This window comes from Triticum urartu, chromosome 2 (assembly GCF_003073215.2).
Source record: "Triticum urartu cultivar G1812 chromosome 2, Tu2.1, whole genome shotgun sequence".
NCBI classification, from domain to species: domain Eukaryota; kingdom Viridiplantae; phylum Streptophyta; class Magnoliopsida; order Poales; family Poaceae; genus Triticum; species Triticum urartu.
In genome coordinates this window covers 117,887,698-117,899,200 of record NC_053023.1, presented here as the reverse complement: position 1 = coordinate 117,899,200, position 11,503 = coordinate 117,887,698, and the positions used below count along the sequence as shown (strand labels likewise).

Sequence of the window (11,503 nt, the reverse complement as noted above, 5' to 3'; positions counted from 1 at the left end):
AGGGAGAGGAGCTCCCCTCGCATGTCCTCTTCCAAACCCCGTCGCCTTCCCCTCCTGCTCGTGCACTGCCTCTCGGCCACCAGGAGCTCAAGATGCCGCCGCCCCTCACCGGATCTTGCAGTCCCGTGCCGTCCTGGCCCTCTGCTCCTTCTCCGTCCTCCCGTGCGAGCTCTTGCGCCACCGCTTCCCGCAAGTGCAATTGCGCGTCTCCTCTGCGCCAAGGCCGCGGCCTCACCGACCGGCCATCGGAGTCACCGCCCCGACCACTTCGCACGACCTCCTGCCTCCTCCTCGTTCCCGCGCCACTCATCGCCAGAAGCCAGCAGGAGAAGCCCCGCCTCCACTCGAGGGCCCCACGACATCCTCTGTTGCACCTCCATCGGCCGACAACCTCACCTGAACCTCGCCGACGAGCAGCCCGCCAGGATAGGCCAGTCCCGCTCGGAACCAGCCTCCTCCATGTGCCAAGTCCCGCGGTCGTCGCCCCTGCATCGCGCCCTGTTTCTGTTGACGCCAAGTCCAACGACCACCGAGCGTGGAATTCGCCAAGTAACACTACCAATGCCTCTGGATTCACCAAGTACACCACCGGCAAGACCACATGGATGCTCAAACGAGTGTTGAACGAAGCACCAAGTTCCTCTTCTGGATCTGTGTATGACCTTTGTAACGATGTGCCACCCCGAATTCACCCTTGGGAGTTATAACCATCGAGACAACATTCGTGAACGAATGATTGTGATGTATGAGTTGCTCATGTTTGAATCGTGTTCGAGTTGTCATTGCACGTTCCTCCTCGTTTGCCATGTCGTCGACCCGTGGGAACCCGGTAACCGGGAGCACCCCACCATCCTTGCATGACTAGCTCACGTCACACTTTCTTTTGCACCGACATCTCGACGAGTTGTCGGACCATCGAAATGCTGTCGTGGCACCATTTCCGTTGTCGTTGCCATGGCACCCCTTTCGTTCCACCATGGTGAGCAAATGCTTCATAACATGCTTGTGTTAACATTTTCTTAAAATTGCATGAAACTTGAATATGTCATCTACATCATGATAACAACATTTAAAATCTTTAAAATTGTTTTTTTCTTTAAAATGGCTAATGGACATATGAGGGTTTTCCGAAATTGTTGTTTGTTGTTCCGGCCTCATTTAAACTTGTCTGGATAGTTAGTCTACTTATGCTTCACCTCTTGCGATGTTAACAACATTTAATATTGATGAGTAGCATAAACCAGTGATACGTCCATTTTGCATCATGCTTTTATATCGATATTTATTGCATTATGGGTTGTTAGTACACATTATGTCACAATACTTATGCCTATTCTCTCTCATTTTACAAGGTTTACACGAAGAGGGAGAATGTCGGCAGCTGGAATTCTAGGCTGGAAAAGGAGCAAATATTAGAGACCTATTCTACACAACTCCAAAACTCCTGAAACTTGACGGAAGTCAGTTTCAGAATATATAAAAAATATTGGGCGAAGGAAGCACCAGAGGGGGGCCACCCCACCATCCACGAGGGTGGGGGCGCACCCTACCCCCTGGGTGCGCCCCCTGCCTCGTGGGCCCCCTGGCAGGCCTCCGGTGCCCATCTTCTGCTATATGAAGTCTTTCGTCCGGGAAAAAATCATAAGAAAGCTCACGGGATGAAACTCCGCCGCCACAAGGCGGAACCTTGGCGGAACCAATCTAGGGCTCCGACGGAGCTGTTCTGCTGGGGCAACATCCCTCTGGGAGGGGGAAATCATCACCATCGTCATCACCATCGATCCTCTCATTGGGAGGGGGTCAATCTCCATCAACATCTTCACCACCACCATCTCATCTCAAACCCTAGTTCATCTCTTGCATCCAATCTTTGTCTCAAAACCTCAGATTGGTACCTGTGGGTTGCTAGTACTGTTGATTACTCCTCGTGGTTGATGCTACTTGGTTTATTTGGTGGAAGATCATATGTTTAGATCCTTTATGCATATTAAGACCCCTCTTATTATGAACATGAATATGATTTGTGAGTAGTTATGTTTGTTCCTGAGGACGTGGGAGAAGTCTTGCTATAAGTAGTCATGTGAATTTGGTATTCGTTCGATATTTTGATGAGATGTATGTTGTCTCTCCTCTAGTGGTGTCATGTGAACGTCGACTACATGACACTTCGCCATTGTTTGGGCCTAGGGGAAGGCATTGGGAAGTAATAAGTAGATGATGGGTTGCTAGAATGATAGAAGCTTAAACCCTAGTTTATGCGTTGCTTCGTAAGGGGCTGATTTGGATCCATATGTTTCATGCTATGGTTAGGTTTACCTTAATACTTCTTTTGTAGTTGTGGATGCTTGCAAGAGGGGTTAATCATAAGTGGGATGCTTGTCCAAGGAAGGGCAGTACCAGAGCACCAATCCACCCACATATCAAATTATCAAAGTACCGAATGCGAATCATATGAACGTGATGAAAACTAGCTTGATGATAATTCCCATGTGTCCTCGGGAGGGCATTCCTTTATATAAGAGTTTGTCCAGGCTTCTCCTTTGCTACAAAAAGGATTGGGCCATCTTGCTGCACCTTATTTACTTTTATTAATTGTTACCCGTTACAAATTACCTTATCACAAAACTATCTATTACCGATAATCTCAGTGCTTGCAGAGAATACCTTACTGAAAACTGCTTATCATTTCCTTCTGCTCCTCGTTGGGTTCGACACTCCTACTTATCGAAAGGACTACGATGGATCACCTATACTTGTGGGTCATCATCCACCAGGATTGAAAGGAAGCACCCACGGGTGGTCTCCTTACTGGATACCCGCAACTTGTTTGATGAAATTCTCGTGTTGATGTCGTCCAATCCGAGGTACTACAAGGATGTCTTGGAGGAGATGATAAATGAGGGTAGCCAAGGGTATGATGACAACAAGACTCAAGACGGCCAAGACGCCAACGGCTAAGACAACCATTGCCAAGACAACCACGACAAAGACAATGACAATACAATGATGGCCAAGACACCGAAGGTGGAGAGGGTGTCAACATCAGCGGAGAGCCATTGTTGTTCGAGGATAGCTTGTAGAGAAAGGCCAGTCACAAAAGAGGAGGAAAAGCATGAGGACGGGAGCATACACGGAGGATCTGGACAAGTTGATGTGCGATGCTTGGATGAAGATTGGACAAGATCCCAAACCCGGTGCCAAGCAAAAAGGAACAACAATTTGGAAGAGGTTTCATGATTACCTCCGTGAACATGGGAAGTTTGAACCCAACAAATTTGAGAATGATTGGACCAATGTGTCAATCCAAAATTAGGTGGGGCTTCAACCAATTAGAGTGTAGCAAATTGTGTGGTGCTCATGAGAGTGTCGAAGGCCCGCTCGTGAGTGCCTTGGGATCAAAGACATGGTATACAGTTCATTCCCTTGTTCATAAAGCATATATGTAGCGACCCGACTCGGTAAGAGTCAAAGTCTCTGTGCTTACCGTGCTAGTCCCTGGATCGACTTGCTAGCACACATAGTACTCGATGAAATAACAGAAATAACACACATCTCTTTATTACATCGATAGTCCAGGAGCAATACATTTATTACAAAATAGGGCATAGAGCCAACAAGCAAATACTGCGGAAGCAAAGTAGTAAATGAGTCCAACTCCACGAGCAAGGTTGAGTGTAGTACATCGACCTATCGCACCTTAATCCTCGTCGGATATATCTGCAACGTGATAAGTTGCAGCCATATAGATCAGTACATTGAATGTACTGGCAAGTCACATCGTAAGTGTAATGAACCTACTTTGTACATGGAATTTGGCTGGTGGAAAGCTCTAAGTTTAGTTTTTTGCATAAAGCTAGTTTTCCCTATCATAAAAGATGTTATTCTACTACTACACATTTGCATAGGATGAGTTGGCAAACCCAACTCCATCCGTTCCCAAGTTTCATTTAAAACACAACTGTTTAATTAAAGGTGAGGAGATCTCCCGGCATTTCCACTACTAGATGCTCAAGTTGTCCGTAATAGGGGACACAGCTAATCGATTAGGTTGACACTCTGCAGAGGTTGCACACTTTTCCCCACAAGACTCGACCACCTCCATGATCGGAAGATCGAGACATAGCCTTTCGAAAATGTTCCCCCTTAACCCATAGATAGGCCGGTACACCTACATCATTCTACATCTGCTAGCCCATCCCGGAAGGGGTCACACTAACTACTGAACTAAGCCAGAGCCCATACTAGCTTGTGGCTGCACACGTAAGCTTCTAGACATGGGAATACGATTGATCTCTTTGAGCCTGAGCGGACGGTCCACTAGCGGTGCACCACCATGGATTTCCCATGCGTGCCCCACTATACTTCGCCACCATTCCAACAAGTTTCCGCCCAAGTAGTTCATTAATTATCTTAGGTCCTATTTACTACATTGTCACTCAAACTTTACAATGATCACTCCCCAATCCACGTCTACTTAGCAAAGCAACGTAATTTAAAACGATGGCGACAATGTATGGATCAGACCTACCTCAATGAACTACTGGCTGAAAAGCATAGTCATGTGGCATCAATTTTCTACCATGCAGTCCTACCGCAAAGAACAAAGTGCATAATAAAAACATAGGTAATGAAACATGATCAAGATACAACTTGCCTTGGTACTGCTGGTTGAATTCTAAAGACTGATAATATTCCGCTTCGCACTCCGGGCAATCTATCGCAAATGAAGATAAACAAACATTTCATAAAACCAAGAAGAACATGCGAAGCAAGAAGTCTTGGAAAAAACCAAATGAACATACATCACACTAAGCTACTACAGAAATATTCTAAGTGCAAAACTTCATAGGCCTATGGTTCAAAAAGTGATGTGAACTATAGTGCATACTATGCATACTAGTAAAAATATTAAAGGTCAGATTCTAGTGTGTGAAAATTATTGTGACAAAGGTCCAGGTGATAGGGTTTGGCTACGGTGACAGAATGAAAAAGGAATCAACTTAATCGGAGCTTCAGTTTTGGAGATACGGCCATTTGAAGTTCGAATTTGAATCTGAATAAATTCAAATTTGAATCTACCAACAGTTTTCAAACAGGATACCACTCGATAGAGCTAAACATGACGAAGAATTTGCCGTTGGTTTCATCGAGTTTGGATCTACGGTTAAAAAGTTATGGCTAATCTAAGTTCAGGGACTAATCTGCTAATTACAGGGACTAAACAGAGAAAGTAATTATCACAGACAAGTCCCTGGCCACGTGGCGGCTCGTGGCTGGCCGAGCAGTGTCCGTTGCGGAGGCTATACGGTGAACGACCGCTAAATAAGAAAAACAGCGGCGGCGGCTAACTAAATAAAAACCGACGCTAGGTTTAAATAAAACCGCATAGTCAACTAACGAAAACCGACCAGTAGTTTTTAAAAATAAAACCACGGTTAACCGCGTACTGGTTCAACTAAAAAAACCAACCTAATCTAATATGGGCCGTCGGTGGTCGATCTAACGGGAGGGAGTGGGGCGGCGGATTACAGCGGGTGGTGGTGGCCGGCGACGAGCAGAGGACGGTGGCGCGACGTCGGGTGATGGCGGGGCAGCGACTACGGCGGTCCTTGGCGTCGGGGAAGAAGACGGGGAGGTGCGCCGCGGCTTGGGCGTCCGGATGGTGGCGTCTGGGCTCCTCAGGGGCGTCGAGGTCGGCGAGGCAAAGGCGGCGGCGCTCCGTGGGCTCCGGCGAGGTCGGGCATCGTCTCCGGCGGGACCTAGGCGAGGAAAAGGTGTCAGCAAGATGCGCGTTGTCGCGGGAAAATGTTTGACGAAGAAGGTGGAGGCCATGGTGGCTTACTGGCGACAAAAAGGAAAAAGGAGTGGCGCGGCTCCGGCGAGATGCGAACGGCGACAACGGCGGCTATGGGCGGCGTGGGAAGAAGCGGGACGACGAGGATGGAAGAGGGGGTTCGGGCCTTTATATAGGCGCGGCTAGGAGTGCTACGGGGCTGCGGATAAACCTCATCCATGAGGGGGCTGAGCGGCGGTTGCGGGAGCGCGGCGGCAATGTCTATCCCGTGTGGTGCGGGAGGTTGGGGACGGCCTGATGGGTTGGGCCCGCCTGGCAGCGGCAACGAGAGGAGGCGAGCGAGGGCGGGCGCGGCACGGTCGACCGAGCGGAAGGCTCTGGGCGCGCGGGCGCTGGGATGTTGGCCTTGGGCCAAAATGGCCAGCTAGGCCGGTCGGGGTGCTCCTAGGCCGAACCCAGTTTCGGTCCAGGCTGCGTGCGGCGTTGCTTGTTTTAAAAAAACAAACACTAAATTGGCCTTAAATAATTCAAATGAATTAATAAAAGCACCAAAATCTCTCCCTAATAATAAAGCACGGATTGAGTCTCCGGGTTCACCGTCGCGGGTTTTTTGTGAAAAAGTTTTTTTGTTTTTTATTTATTGAACCCGCAGCCCTTTATTAAGTGAGAAAAACGTTTCGTTTAGGCTATTTTCCAAAACCCCCCTGTTGTATCCAATATTCAACCCGCAGTTCTCAAGCACACAGAAGCACGGGCTCTCCTCACCTCCCGATCCCAGCCGCCAGGAGGTGACCGATCCCGGCGACGCTCGATCCGGTGCTACGAGCTAGGGTTCGATCCGCCACCTCTCCGGCCTCCCCGTCAGTGGCGCACCGACGCTCCGGTGACCCCTCTTCTCCTCCCCTTCCCTCCTCTGCTCTTGCCCCCTTCTCCTCCACTCATTTTTTTCGTCCGTCTCAATTCGCTCGATCCGCCCCTCCTGAGCAGTGGCTGCAGGCGACGTGGTGCCATGCCACTCCTCTCTCCTCAAGGCGCCACCATCCCGAGATGCGCTGATCTGGTGCCGCTGGAGGTGATCGCCGTTGTCGACCTGGCAGGCTCAACAGTCACCGCTGGAGCTCCACATCCCCAAGACGATGTGGAAGAAGCCCCAATCGCGGGCAAGTGCCGCCACCCCAACGGCACCAATGGGGTCTGGGAGGTAGATGTCAGGGACAGTGGGGATGACGGACAATCCACATACGCCAGTCGAAGGCCTCGAGAAGGATGGCTCAGTCGGACTCAAGAGCAGCTGGACTAGAGGACACCATCGTCTTCACATCGCATATGTCTATTGAATTTGATGAGTGAAGGGCATGGAGCCAAGAAGGTTGGATCATGCGGTTGTTAGAATCCTCGCAGTGTGTTGAACCTCCCAATGGAGCTGCTGTGTTCGGCAATGGCCATGTGACGGACAGAGCGAGAGGCACATCATCATGGGCTGACGCAACAAGGGATGGTACCTGAGGCACAACCGCTACGGTGCTGAGAAGGAGGCGGCTGTAGCACCCAACAAATGCTGGACTCAGCTTTGGTGCTCAATTAGGGCGGCCACACACATGACTCTGCCCAAGGTTCAACTGCAGTTGGCTCGGATAAAAAGGATTGCAACATTGGTAGTACTGTTGATAGGATGGTTAGTTTTGGAAGGGGAATGGTAGTATGCGCAGAGATTGAAAACAAGGCTACAGTGCAAACACTCTTGCTCAACCAATTTAAGCTCAGTGTCAGCTCTTTGTGCTCTTTCCTTCTTGCAGAACCAATGTTTCCTCATGAGGTGAGCAATGTTTCCTTGGGACACGGTGAAAATTCTAGAGGACACGAGTGGTGTCCCTTCAAATGCATGTAGCTCCTAATATGTATTATTTAACCTTAGTGATGGTATTTATTTATAGCAGACCTAAAATTTCAAAAACTCTGCTGTAAGTGCATAGGTAGGTCTGTTTATGGATGGGACAATTTAGCAACTGAAATGTTGAATAGGTTGTTGTGATTTTTTTACAGCTGTTAATGCATTGAACTTTTTTTTGTTGTGCATTTAATTTTGGTGGTAAAGATTTTGCGATCCAGCCCCATGATGCCTTGAGAAAGCTGAGATCTGCCATCGTGCTCTTCTCAGTTGCTGACGAGACCTTCTGATGCATGCAGTCACCTTTGTTCCCGGTATTATAGTCATGAAGAAGCTTTCCTTCACATTTTAATTTGCCTAACCAGCCCCAGAAGCATCCAATCTCGCCTCTGACGCATTGCCGGAACCCCTTCCGCCGTCCGCACGTGCTCCACACTTCGCCGGAACTTCTTCTGCAGGTTTTCCATTTGAGGTATGTACTAAAGCTAACCTTGCAAGAGGCATGAAATATAAGCATGATTTTCAACATATTACCTGCATCTTTTGTTCTACTGTACTAGGCTATGCGATGAAGCTGATAGAATTGCTAGAAATCAGAAGATGAACAATGGAATAGTTAGTGACCAGTGAACCTTGAGCCCATGGAATAGCCCTTTATGACAAATAGCAGAACTCTGTTCTGTCTAGATCTTTTGGTTGCCCATCGTATCGGGCATGTGCATTGCACAACAGCATGCAAGGCAGTTGGGAATCAAGTGCATCATCACGGTGACACAACTGATCTACAACAAGAGAACCCATCCAAAGTAAAAGAAAATACATAGTATCCAAACCATCATATCCTAATTAAACCCCAAACAGATGTTCTTGCCTTGATCGAGGGTGTAAGCTACAGTAGTTTGCTTTTTCTTCTGATAAGGCACTTGATATATGTCATAGTATCGATAGTATGGTTCACACACTGGTGTACAAAAGATGGAAACAACACTGTCAAACTTAACCAAAGGAATAAAGGGCATACTACAGTGTGATGTGGTGACGCAGGACGCATGCTGGACATTTTGCTGATGCCATGCATCAGTGAGAAACCTGCGCGTGCACCCCTCGCCTTCTTCTGTTCTAGGCCTCCCCGTCTTGCCTCACTCCTCTCCGGCAGTCATTGATTTCGACGGGAAATATGCAAGGAGGATGGGGAATAACTGCTTGTACGGGTTGTGGGCATGCTCGGACCAGGAGGAGACAAAAGTTGTTGCGGCTGCCATGCGCAATGAAGGATGGGTACGATGGTCAGCGGGATGGGATGCAACGGCTCGCAGGGGCAGCGCCTTCGGCGGCAGGCGCTGGGGCAATGAATTCTACTTGTGCGTTGGAGTCAGTTGCATGCTAACTGGACAATGCGTTAGCTTGTTCTGTACTTACTCTGTAGCTACCAGTGATCAAAGTTGGAAGCTCAATGTAAGCTACACAATTACCTTCTTTACTTGTGTTGGTTTTTCCATGCGTGATTCTTTGGGGCGTAGGAATTTTACTAAAGCTAGCTCGATTTCAACAAGAATTTGAACAATTCTCTGGTCTGGTCTGAAAGTTACATATTTGGGTAGCTAGGTTCAGTGATTGAAAATATTGCATGTTATTATTGGTGAATATATGTTCATGGACAAATAAAAGTGGAAGATCATAGGGAAATTTCCTATCAATTTTTAATTTGTTACTCTGATGTATTCTATTGTCGACAAAATTATATAGTCAAACGAGGCATGTAGCATAGGTATTCAGTCTAGAATGATATTTTGGTGAGGATAATTAATCATGAATTCTCTTGGGTTCTGTCCTGATATTTGGCAGTTGTAGAATATCGTATCCATTATTTGTTTGAAATATGATATCTCCATTGTTACTGTAGAATATCATGCGATTATTTATTTGAAATATGACATCTTCATTGTTACTGTAGAATATCATGTCCATTATTTATTTGAAATATGACATCTCCATTGTTACTACTGGAGCTGAAAAATATATTTCACAACTACCTAAATAAATCTATTTTATCATCTATTACTGACTTTTTGATTCCCAGGTCCAAAGAAATAAGTTCTACAAGTGCAACCTTATGTCTGTATCAGGTGTACTGCTCTAAATTGCTTCAGCGATCAGGTGTCCTGCTATATGGACCTCCAGGCACTGGGAAGGTAGGTGTACTGAGTTTTATACTTTGTCTGAATTGAGTTTTCATCCTCATTTTTCGAAAGTTAGTTGTATCTGACAACAAAGATAATACATGCTAACTAGGATGTTTTCTTTTGAATTTTTAGACATTACTTGTGAAAGCAGTAGCAACTGAGTGTTTATTAAACTTTCTTAGCATAAAAGGTCTAGAACTAACAAACATGTATGTTGGAGAGTCAGAGAGGAATATCAGGGACATCTTTTAGAAGGTATATCCATCTGCACAAGCCATGTTTGTAATTGCCATGAAATATGCACATATACTCGGGTTTTCAGTTTTCACTGTCCATTTCAGGCTAGATCAGCACGCCCATGAGTAATTTTCTTCGATGAGCTTGATTCCCTTCCTCCTGCACGAGGGTCCTCTGCACATTCTAGAGATGTGATGGATAAATGGTTTCTCAGGTATAATTAACGTAATCAATGAGGTGGTTACTGGTGTCTCAGTTTTCCCTCTTTTTTACACAAGCCTCTATTTTCCCTCCTATTTTCAGTGTTTAAATGTTAAGAGTAAGCTAATTCAGTTTCCCTTTTCTCTCTCTTTACTAGCACAAATGCCCGACGGAGATGCATATGTTTGGCATTCTATCAGTAAACATACACGTGCGCTGGCTTGCAGTACTTCATTTTGTGATTGTGTAGTATCCACACCACTACTAATGCTTAAGTCCGTTGCCTTGCCGTGTAATTGTGTCATATGCACACCAATACTAATGCTCTATGCTCTCGCCTGAGAGCACGTGTTGTGCTTTGTATCATCTAAAAAATGTAAACTCTGTAATTAGAAACAGACTTTAGCACTGTGATCCAGTATGTATTGAGTAGTGGATTAATGTATGTATTTGGTGTGGTTTCAACTGCTTATTTATTGCTTGCACTAGAAATACCAATAAGTTACTATTGAAAATAAAATATACTATCAGGAAAATGTAAAAACGCACGGGCACTGGTCTCAACTAGCTCAAATGCTCTGCTGCTACCGCCCTCCCCTAAGAGCATTCAACCCTAGGCGGAGCTGCTTCTGCACCCTGAACACTCAACCCTATGATAGAGCTGGTTCTGCATCCCATCATTTTATCCCATTGCAATGCACGAGCTTAAATCGTCTTTATTTATCGGTTCAGTTTAGTAGTGCATCTTCTCATGATCGCATCTATTGTTTATTTCATGAAAGAAACATCTATGCATTTTTTGGGTTTGTCGTGAAGTTCATAGGAATCGATCATGAACTTGATGCCATATCCCACAAAGGTGAGGTTGCCTCGCATGCGAGCTGTACTTTGGCGAGCGGTAGTCATGCCGATTGATTAGCCGCCTTTTATTTGTATCACTACCATTGGCTTCATCTGCGTGCATAGATGTATAATGTGGATGTAAAAACTAAGTTTTGTATTAGTATCTTTCTTAATTCTCAAGAGAAAATCGGAGAATACGTTGTCAATGTGAACAAATTTTACTACGCTGCTGAGTGGTTTCCTGATAAATCTCAGTTCGTTCGGAATGGGCAAATGATCTTTTTTGTAGTAATATGTATTGAAGATTTATACGTGGAAATGTGTATATCATTAGGTGATCTGTTAACAATTTAGATG

The 11,503-nt window shown here is 46.1% G+C and overlaps 1 long non-coding RNA gene across 5 annotated transcripts; it reads left to right on the top strand.

The window, feature by feature from the left end:
• Positions 1-6,503: 6,503 nt before the first annotated feature.
• On the top strand, positions 6,504-10,772 carry LOC125536251. 5 transcript variants are annotated; one of them, XR_007294957.1, is made up of 7 exons: positions 6,504-6,677; positions 6,791-7,610; positions 7,982-8,154; positions 8,243-9,137; positions 9,763-10,120; positions 10,207-10,316; positions 10,461-10,772. It is a non-coding gene; the product is annotated as an uncharacterized LOC125536251 (long non-coding RNA). The 5 variants fall into 5 exon arrangements; XR_007294955.1 differs by lacking the exon at positions 8,243-9,137 and having other exon boundaries at positions 6,505-6,677; positions 9,763-9,874; positions 9,998-10,120; XR_007294956.1 differs by having other exon boundaries at positions 8,243-10,120.
• The last annotated feature ends 731 nt before the right edge of the window (positions 10,773-11,503 follow it).